A 10,076-nucleotide genomic window follows, 5' to 3' on the forward strand; every position below is an offset into this window, starting at 1 on the left:
GTGAAGAACTATGCTACGATTGTAAAACCTCTGAATGATCTTACCAGGGGATACCAGTCCAACAAGAACAAATCTAAGACCCAGAATAAGCGGAGGCCTCCAAAGCCGCCTTTGCAGAGACACTATGGCCCCTTCAAACCATTTGGGCCGCGGTGGGATGAAAGATGTGAGAGAGCTTTTCGGGAAATCATTACTCGCTTAACTCATGCTCCCGTCCTAGTCTTTGCTGACCCAAGCAAACCGTTTATCCTGCATACTGATGCCAGTTTGGAGGGTCTGGGAGCAGTACTGTATCAGGAAGTGGAAGGCAAACGCAAACCGGTAGCCTTTGCCAGCCGAGGACTGTCTGACAGTGAAACTCGCTACCCCATCCACAAGCTGGAGTTCTTGGCCTTGAAATGGGCCATCACTGAGAAATTCCGAGACTACTTGTACGGTGCTCAGTTCCAGGTGTGGACAGACAACAACCCACTGACCTATGTGTTAACAAGTGCTAAATTGGATGCTACAGGCCAGAGATGGGTGGCCGCCTTGGCTAGCTATGAGTTCAGCATTCAATACCGATCAGGGAGGAGCAATGTAGATGCAGATGCCTTGTCCAGACGTCCGCAGGCACCTGATGTTGCTGTGATACCCACGGATGGCGTGAGAGCTATTTGCAGTGTGAGTCGCCGAGAGCCGGAGGCCCATGAGAGCCTTCATGGATGTGTTGCTGAAGCTTTGGGCCTACCCCCTGAAGGCGTGCCTTCTGCTTCAGTGAACTACATTGCTTTGGACCAATCTCCCTTGCCCATGCTCAATACGGCTGACTGGCAAGAGGCCCAACTACAAGATGCTGACATTCGTGATACACTACTTGCCAAAAGAGGGGGGCGAGGCCCAGCTGAGGTTGTCCCACCTACCCCAGAGGGCAAACTACTATTGAGAGAATGGACCAAACTAAAACTGATTCAGGGAGTGCTACACCGCACGACCACAGACCCTCTACAAAAGCAACGGAATCAACTAGTGCTGCCAAAAGATTACAGAGCCCTGGCCATGAGGGCCCTGCATGATGACTTTGGACATTCAGGGATGGAGAGGACCCTGGAACTTATCCGCAGTAGATTCTATTGGCCGCGGATGGCTGAAGATGTTCGCCGGAAATGTGAGACCTGCGCGCGATGTGTGCAAAGGAAAACTCTGCCCACGAGGGCTGCATATCTGAAGAACATCACCAGCAACAAACCTCTGGAGCTGGTTTGCATTGATTTCTTGTCTTTAGAAGTGGACAAGAGGAATATTGGGAACATCCTAGTAGTGACCGACCATTACACGCGATATGCGCAGGCATATCCCACACGTGATCAGAAGGCCACTACCGTCGCTCGAGTACTGTGGGAAAAATATTTCTCAGTTTATGGATTTCCAGCCCGGATACACTCGGATCAGGGACGAGACTTTGAGAGTCACCTTCTGAAGGAGGTGCTGAGGATAGCAGGAATTAAAAAGTCAAGGACAACGCCTTATCACCCACAGGGTGACCCTCAGCCAGAGAGGTTCAACCGAACCCTGTTAGATATGTTAGGGACTTTGCGGCCAGAGCAGAAGGCAACCTGGAGCCAACATGTCGCATTTCTAGTGCACGCCTACAACGCCACAAAGAACGACGCTACGGGAGTCACCCCATATCTCTTAATGTTTGGGCGAGAACCAAGATTACCCATAGACCTGTGCTTTGGTGTATCCGAGGATGGAGATAGCTATGAAACTCACCAGCAATATCTATCCCGTCTACGAGAAAAGCTGCGGGATGCTTATCACTTAGCTACATCTGCAGCTCAGAAGAATGCAGGCCGCAACAAACATCGATATGATGCTAGGGTACGTCTGCAAGAGCTCCAGCCAGGGGACAGAGTCCTGCTGAGAAATTTGGGTATTGCTGGCAAACACAAGATAGCTGACAGATGGAAGGCAATACCTTACTTAGTGATGGAAAAGCTAGGAGACCTGCCGGTCTACAAGATAAAACCTGAAGAGGGTCCAGGGCAGACCAAAACCGTGCATAGAAACCTTTTGCTCCCTGTGGGAGAATTGGTAAGCAGCCCTTATGAGGTGGGCCACAACAGGGCAACTGGGCAGAACAAAGGTGCTGTACCAAAGCCGCCTTCCAATGTGGACAGCCGGCCTCCTGCAGCTAACCTACCCCTACTCGGCACATCTGACAGTGAGTCTGAGGAGGAAGACACAACCATGGTGTATCCTGGGATGAAGACAAGATTTCAGTCTCGATCCGCTGAATCAGAAGAGAGCACATCCTCTTCCACCCTAAACCCTATGGCAGAAGTATTTAGGCCCATTCCTGACATCCCTGAGCCACTGGTGGGACCCCCGTGTAATGACTTACACAGGCTATTGGACAATGGTGACATACAGATGGAGGATGTCCAGAGCACCTGCGACCCTCCACTGTTAGAACTAGAAATGCAGGAGCCTATGCCAGTATCTGAGGGGAACTCACAGGAAACCTCCCCATCCGGCACTCAAGAGGATGTCCCCCCTACCATAGCAACAGAGATTCTTAATAGGCGAGACAGGGTAATAAGACCAGTGAAACGGTTAACTTACGATGCACCTGGGGTGATTAGTGAGGAGCCTATACATTTAGCACACAGGTTTGTGAAAGCTAAAGTGGGCTATCTAATGCCTTTTGGAGGGGACCAATAAGTTGGTATAGTAGGGAATGTGATTTGTCGGGACGACAAATTCTTGGCTGGGGGAAGGATGTAAGCAGAGTCAGGATAAGCTCTACCCTGACATCTGGTGGAAAGAATGTCAGAGAGTTTATTTGCATAGACACGCCTACCCTATCCCAGATTGCTGAGCGGTGGGACTGCTTGGTGACAAATGACTCACCCTCAGTTGGGTGGTACTTGCTAGACAAGGGTCATGGGTTCCAAAACCCAGTGAAGTAGAGAGGCTGGGGACAGGTATCTGTGCCTGGTGGTGCAGGCTCCTTGTGGAGCCAGAAGCACCAGTTGCACCCCCTCCTCTCTCCACTGTGGAATGTCAGAGTTGATTTTTTTATTCCCTCAAGAATCTAAATACAGGTGACTGAGCTGAACTCACTTTGGGCTAATGGTGCAGTAGCACTGGGGCTCCCCCACTAAGAGCTGAGATCACTAAGAGTTGAAATCACAAAAAAGCTGAAATGACTGAGCTGAGAGCACTGAGCATTGTGCTAACTAGTGGGGGAGCCTGAAGATATGCTGTGGAACAGAGCAGCTGGCGGAGTGGAGCAGTTGCGGGGACGGCTGGAGCGGATCACGGGACAGCTGGTGGCAGCAGAGCGGCTGGCAGAGCGCAGTAGCTGCGGGACGGGTGGAGCGGCCCACAGAGTGAGCGGAGCCGAGCAGTTTTGCAGAGCAGCTCATGGAGCAGAGCAGCTGGTGGAGCGGAGCAGTTCCTGAGGACGGCTGGAGGAGCAGAGTGGAGCGGAGCAGTTCGTGGAGAAGGCGGAAGCAGAACCCACGGAGAGGCAGGGCAGTTGGCCCTGGACCACGTAAGGTGCCCCTTTCTACCCAGGCTGGGGGGAGGGACCTCTACAGATAGACTCTCGAACTCTGGGGTGGCATTGACCAGAGACTTTTGGGTTGTTGGACTTTGGGGTGATTGGACTTAAAACCCTAAGCGGAAAAAGGACAGTGCCAAACGTACTTGGAGGTGGGTTTTTGTTTATGGTTTGTGTTATAACCCTGTTTGTGGTGTTTCTCCAATGGGATGCCGCATTGATTCCTTCCTTTATTAAAAAAGATTTTGCTACACTCAGATTCCGTGCTTGCGAGAGGGGAAGTATTGCCTCCTAGAGGCGCCCAGGGGGGTGTGGTATGTGAGTGTCCCAGGTCACTGGGTGGGGGCTCGAGCCGGTTATGCATTGTGTTACTGAAACGGAACCCCTGGATACTGAACCCGGCCCTTGTTGCTGCCAACTAGAGGGGCAGAAGGGTTACATATATAAGAAAAAAGACCCCAAAATCGGGACATTCCGTCACACTAGTCCCTGCTGCTCTCATAAGGGGTTGGCTTAGAGAGGGTTTGGCTACGCTTGCAGCTGTACAGCACTGGGAGTTAAAGCTGTCTTCCTACAGCTGTGTAGGGAAAGCGCTGCAGTGTGGACACAGTGACAGCTACCAGCGCTGCAGTGTGGCCGCATTTGCAGCGTTGTTGGGAGCGGTGCATTGTGGGCAGCTATCCCAGCGTTCAAGTGGCTGCAATGTGCTTTTCAAAAGAGGAGGGTGGGGCGGAGTGTGACAGCGTGGGGGAGACAAAGCGAGTGGATTTTTGGAGCTGACACTGTGTCAGCTCCGTCCCTTGCAAGCTCCGACCCCCTCCGCCACCCGTCATTCACTAAATGCAAATAGCCGCCTTTGTTTTTTTCCTCACAGACCAGATAAGCAGCTGCTCCAAAACAGACACCGCCCCACTCCCCGTGCCCACCGGGCTGCTTCTCTCCTCAAGCAAACACCAGCTGTGGGCGTTCCAAAGGGATTCCCCTGCCTCTGCTCATTCACTGCAAACAGTAACTGTGTTTGGTTTATAGATAAGCAGCTCCGGGAGCCCCGAGCTCACACCAAAACAAACAGAGGCATCACACCAAAACAAAGAGCGTTATCTCTACTTAAAAGCATTATGGGAAGGTTCCGGAGGTCAGTGACAGCGTAGTAAGATTAATCACTGTTTACACTGCCACCCCAGCGCTGCAGCACCAGCTCTGTTCTCTTTATTCCTCTCGTCGAGGTGGAGTACATGCAGCGCTGTAGCCAGAGAGATACAGAGCTGTATGTGCCTTGCCACTGTGGACGGGGAGTAAGTTACAGCGCTGTAAAGCCACCACCAGCGCTGCAACTCTCCAGTGTAGCCAAGGCCTGAGTTGTAGTAATAATAGCAGCCAAGAGTCCTGTGGCACCTTATAGACTAACACACGTATTGGAGCATGAGCTGTCGTGGGTGAATACCCACTTCATCAGATGCAACAATAGTCCCATATGGGCTAGTGGTCAGGATTCCTGGTTTTCATCCATGTGGCCTGGGTTCAACTTCTGGTGTGGGAACAATGCAGAGCTTTTACCCAGAGTGGAGGCAGGAGTGGAAAGGGATCCTGCCAGCAGGGGAGTTAGACAGTGTGGGGAGGGGATCCCAGAAGTGGGGGTGGAGCAGTGGTCTGGGGGAAGATGAGGGAAGGATCCCAGCAGTGTGGGAAGTTGACGGCCTGGAGAGCACAGGCCTGGCATGGGGACCTGGAAGAGTGAAGGTGTCCCTCTAAACCCATCAACTGCAGACTAGGCAGGCTTGGAAGAATTACCTATTTGTTAGTAAATGTCAATTTCTGTGTAAACACACAACCCAATGGCAAAATATTTCCATCGATAATCATCAAAATTGACAGATGGGCAAAGTAAGAAACATGCTGCTTGGGAACTTATCCTGTTGTAGGAGCAGCAGTGATCGGTGTCCTCTGTATAACCTGTATGCTCAAAAGGTCTGTTACACTCCCCTCTGGCTCGTCTCCTCTCCCTCTTTGAATGCCTGTGAAGTGGCTTTCCCCCTCTCCTTTGTACCTCCAGTGAATGCCCTTCTCCCGGTCCGTCTGGCCACTGGTTCGCTGTGTTACATTCCATCCATGCCTCAGGGAGACTGACCTTAATCGCACCATCCATCACTGTGCTGTGGGACACTTACCTTAAAGGATCCTGACATCTCCACTGCCAGGCCTGTCCTGGGAGCGTGAGTATGACACCCTTCCTCCTCCCTTCTTTTGAGCTTAGCTATCAATATATTAAGTGTGCTGCTTTCTGCCAGACTCTGGGGGGTCATTAGTCCTCCCTAAGCTTACTAGCTGACCCAATTTGGGGTAACAGAAGCAACATTGTTTGATCTGTTGTTGTACCAAGGGGGGACATAGTTGTCTATAAAAGAGGAGTCAAGACTAAATGCATCCAGGGAGGATGGGATTTGAACCCATGTGTGCAAAGCACAATGGAGTAACAGTCCATCAGCTTAACCACTTGGCTACCTCACCTGAGTTGTCAAAAAAGGCACAGGAGGAGAAATCTAAGGCCGGCAGAGTTAGGGACACTAAGGAGTTTTTAAATACTAAGTGTAAGCAGGGTCTGAATGAGCTCCCCCCTCACATTTAGTGAGGAGCTGAGGGAAAGACTTCAGGAACAGACCGTGTTTGCATAGACACACCTACTCTGCCCAGGTATGCAGCATGATGGGGCCGCTTCCCCAAAATGACCAGTTTGGATGGTGGTGGGTTACAAATCACTTTAGGATTGAGTGCAGTGAAATGTTATTCTCCTTCCTGCATGAATGAAGGGCAGCAGAACATACCTAGTCTGTCCTGATGGAGGGGTAGGTGGGTGAGGAATAGCTTTTATTGGACTGCAGAGAAGTGATTGAGGATGTCACCCTAAAACAGTGGTCCTCAAACATTTCACATTGTGCCCTCTTATCCATGGCTGTGGCCCCTCGGAAGCCACGATCGAGAACCGGGGCTGGGAGTAGGGCTGTTGCTTGCTAGGGAGTGGGGTGCAGACAGGGGTATGGGGGTTGAGGCCAGGCTGGAAGGCAGAGGCCCAGGCTGAGGGTGGGGTTGGGGAAGAGCTGGGACATAGTGGGGCTGAGTGTTGCTCCCTCTCTGCCCTCCATAGGGGCTGGCTCAGGCCCTGAGGTGCCCACATCAATCTTCCTCTGTGTCCCCCTAGAAGTCACACCCCACATTTTGGGGACCACTGACCCCAACTCACTAAGCAGGGGCTAGTGATGCCCAAGCCCAGGGAAAGGGAGAACAAGTGTGGGGGCCCCAGCACTGGAACCATGGCCCCCCCCTTCTGTCTCTGGCTCTGTCTCCTTCCACACCTTCCCCCGCCGGCCCCACCCTGTCACTCCTTTACCTCTGCTCCGCTGCGGCCCCAAGATCAGAGAAGCTCTGTGCCCCTGCTGCAGCCTCCGGGCCGTAGCAAGGAGTGGGAGCTCCTTCAGCACTGAGGCTGACATGGGGGACACTTTTCCAGGGGGACCTAATTTGGGCAGGGCCCCTGGTCATGGGCCCCACTGTCCCCTTGGCAAGGCAAGGTTTGGGGAGGCTGAGCCCCCTCCCACCAGGAGCCTCCATTACGAGCCGCCCAGGCTACTACTGCTCAGTGTGTGGCCCGTCTGTCTGCGTTTTCTGCAGCTCGTGCTGGGGAGCCTGGCCGGCCTTAGGGGTGGGGCCCCCTGGCAGCTGCCCAGGGCTCCATGGGGTCAAAGGGCACCGTGTGGCAGTGCAAAGGTGCTCACTGCTCTCCCCTGCCCCAATGCTCCTCCATGGGCCCAGAGAGGGTTGGAGAGAGCGAGGAGCAACACTATGTGCTCCATGCGTCCTGGTCACTTTCCCCACCTGGGCTGTGCTGTGAGGGGAGCATCAGAAGCTGCTGCTCTCTGCCCTCCCCTTATGCAGCCCAGCTGAGGAAAGTGACCTGGATGCAGGGAGCTCGGATGATGTCGCTTCTTGCCCCCACATCCCACAGCCCCTAGGGGTGCCTGGAGGAGCAGCGTTCCAGGGAGGAGTGGGGGGCAGCAATGCCAGCTGCTCCATGCACACAGGTCAGTGTCCCCACATGGGCGCAGGAGGGGGTGCAGGGGTTTCTGTGATGCCTATTCTATCAATATCGTCACTTAATACCAGGCACTCAAATTCACCCGTCTTAGTACTTAGACATTTAGCATTTGTATTTAAGCACTTATAAAATATATCCCAGTTTAGCTGTCTGCTATTATATGATGTAATTGAGGGAGACTCTTTCATTTCATTGTTTCTCATCAGATCCTACCTGTACATTGTCATCTTCCATCCTCTCCTCCTTACTATGCTATAGCGAATCCCTGTGAATAGTTCCTCTACTAACGGATGTCTCTGTCTGAACCCTGTGCTCCTCAGCCCCTGTCGGCTTTCCCCCAGCTCTGAGGCTGTATCTACACCGCACACCTTACCACGGTGCAGCTGTGCCACTCTAACCATGCCATTGTAAGGTGCGCTGTGTGGCCGTCCTTATCGCTGGGAGAGAGCTTCCCCGGCAACAAAACCAAACCACCTCCAACGAGGTGCAGGAGTTTCGTCACCGGTAGCACAGCTCCACCTACAAAGCGCTGTTCACACTGCTGCTTTGCATGGCTCAAATTTTGGCATTCGGAGAGTGTTTTTTCTCATCCCTGAGTGACAAAATTTTTAACAACAAAAGCCCAAGTTTAAAAGAAACTCTGCCACCTATTTAATTTATCTTTATACAACCTTTGTACTGTCTCCAGTTTTCGTGCCCAAAGTCCCCCAGGAAAAGGAAAACAACCAGCAGTGGAACCAATAGGAAATCCAGCAATGGAACTCAGGAGTCCTGGGGGTGTGCTAGCCTGACCAGATGTCCTTATTTTATAGGGACAGTCTGAATTTTGGGGTCTTTTTCTTATCTAGGATCCTATTACCCCCCACTCCCTGTCCCGATTTTTCACACTTGCTGTCTGGTCACCCTAGGGTGTGCACGTGTGGATCCCAACTGCTCCCTGCCCCCCTCATTGAAGCAGATGTGCAGGGTTACTGCCCTGGGAACTGCAGGGCACCAGTGGACATGGGGCTGGCTGGAGGTAGGGTCTGGCTGCAGGCAGGGCAAGGGATACGGGGCTGGCTGGCCTCAGGCAGGAGGGTGGATCAGGGGTTGGCTGGAGAGAGGGCCGGAGGTGCGGGGCTGGCTGCAGACAGGGGTTGCAGGGCTGGTGCAGGCTGGGGGTGTGTGGGGGCTGGCTGGATTTGGGCAGGGCCACAGGGGGGTGTGGCAGGAGTCGGCTGGAGACAGGGCAGGAGGTGTGTCAGGAGCTGGCTGCAGGGCTGGCTGCAGACAGGGCAGGGAGGATGCGGCTGGTGCGGGCAGGGCAGGGGGTGCAGGGCTGGCTGGAGACAGAGGCTGGCTGCGGGCAGGGCATGGGGCAGGGCCGGTGCAAGGATGTTTCACGCCCTAGTCGAAACTTCGACCTTGCACCCTCTCCCCTCCGCGCCCCCACTCTGCGGCGCCCCACCCGTGGCAGCTCCCCTCCTCTACCCTGAGGCATCTCTCTTGTGGCAACTCCCTCGCTCTGCCCTGTGGCACCCCGCCCTCGCCCCAGCTCACCCCTGCTCCGAGCACGAGCACCCCGAGTACATCGTGGCTGCTTCACTTCTCCCGCCTGCCAGGCTTTCGGCGCCTAAGCCTGCCAGGCTGTCAAGCACCCTCCTCTGAGCCACAGCAGCCCTGACAGTTGACAATAGAGGCACCTTAACCCCTGAGCTCCTTCAATGTGTCCCCCTCCAGGGTCCAGCTCCGATCACCAGATACTCAGGGTATGTATATACCACCTGCTGAATCGGTGGGCAGTGATCGATCCAGCTCGGTGAGAGACGCAGGCAGAGTCTACGGGGAGCTGCAGCAGTCGATTTACCGCGACTGTGACATGAAAAGTATAATATAATATCTTATTGAAAGGTGACAGGGCCAGAAAGAGTTAATTAACTCACCTCACCGACTGACCTGACCCGTGGGTGAACCTTAAGGACTGGTTAGCAAGATATGTAAATAAACAGAGCTTTGAAATGCAAGTCTGCAGTGTTAGAGGTAGAAGGGGAGGTGTTTGCTCAGGTCTTGTGATGTAAGCAAACAAGTCTTGTCTGTTGCTATAGTTTTAATTCAAAGAGCAAAAAAGGAATATTAACATTTATGATGATACTTGAGTGAAATAGTATTATTGTCTATGTGTCTCTTTGAAGGTTGTGGTAACCTGTATTTGAACTGTTTGATGGATAAATTACCCTGTACTAATTGCCAGGATGTTTGGAAGGAGAGTTAAACCTATTGTTTTCTCAGGCCGAAAGGCTACTGGAAATGTATAAGAAGCCTGGAACACGATCCTTCTTCATCTCAGATCTGCTTTGGGTTTCAAGAGGGGGAAACCTTAAGCCACAAGGATTGAGATCCCCAGTCATTCAATGGAGCCACCCTGAATATGGAAATTGGACTATAACCTATGGACTA

At 52.8% G+C, this 10,076-nt stretch overlaps 1 non-coding gene across 1 annotated transcript; it reads right to left on the reverse strand.

Annotated features, from left to right (window-relative positions):
• Positions 1–5,976: 5,976 nt before the first annotated feature.
• Positions 5,977–6,059, reverse strand: TRNAN-GUU (transfer RNA asparagine (anticodon GUU)). Its single transcript has one exon. It is a non-coding gene; the product is annotated as a tRNA-Asn (tRNA).
• Positions 6,060–10,076: the final 4,017 nt, after the last annotated feature.

This window comes from Gopherus flavomarginatus, chromosome 23 (assembly GCF_025201925.1).
Source record: "Gopherus flavomarginatus isolate rGopFla2 chromosome 23, rGopFla2.mat.asm, whole genome shotgun sequence".
In the NCBI taxonomy this organism is placed as follows: domain Eukaryota; kingdom Metazoa; phylum Chordata; order Testudines; family Testudinidae; genus Gopherus; species Gopherus flavomarginatus.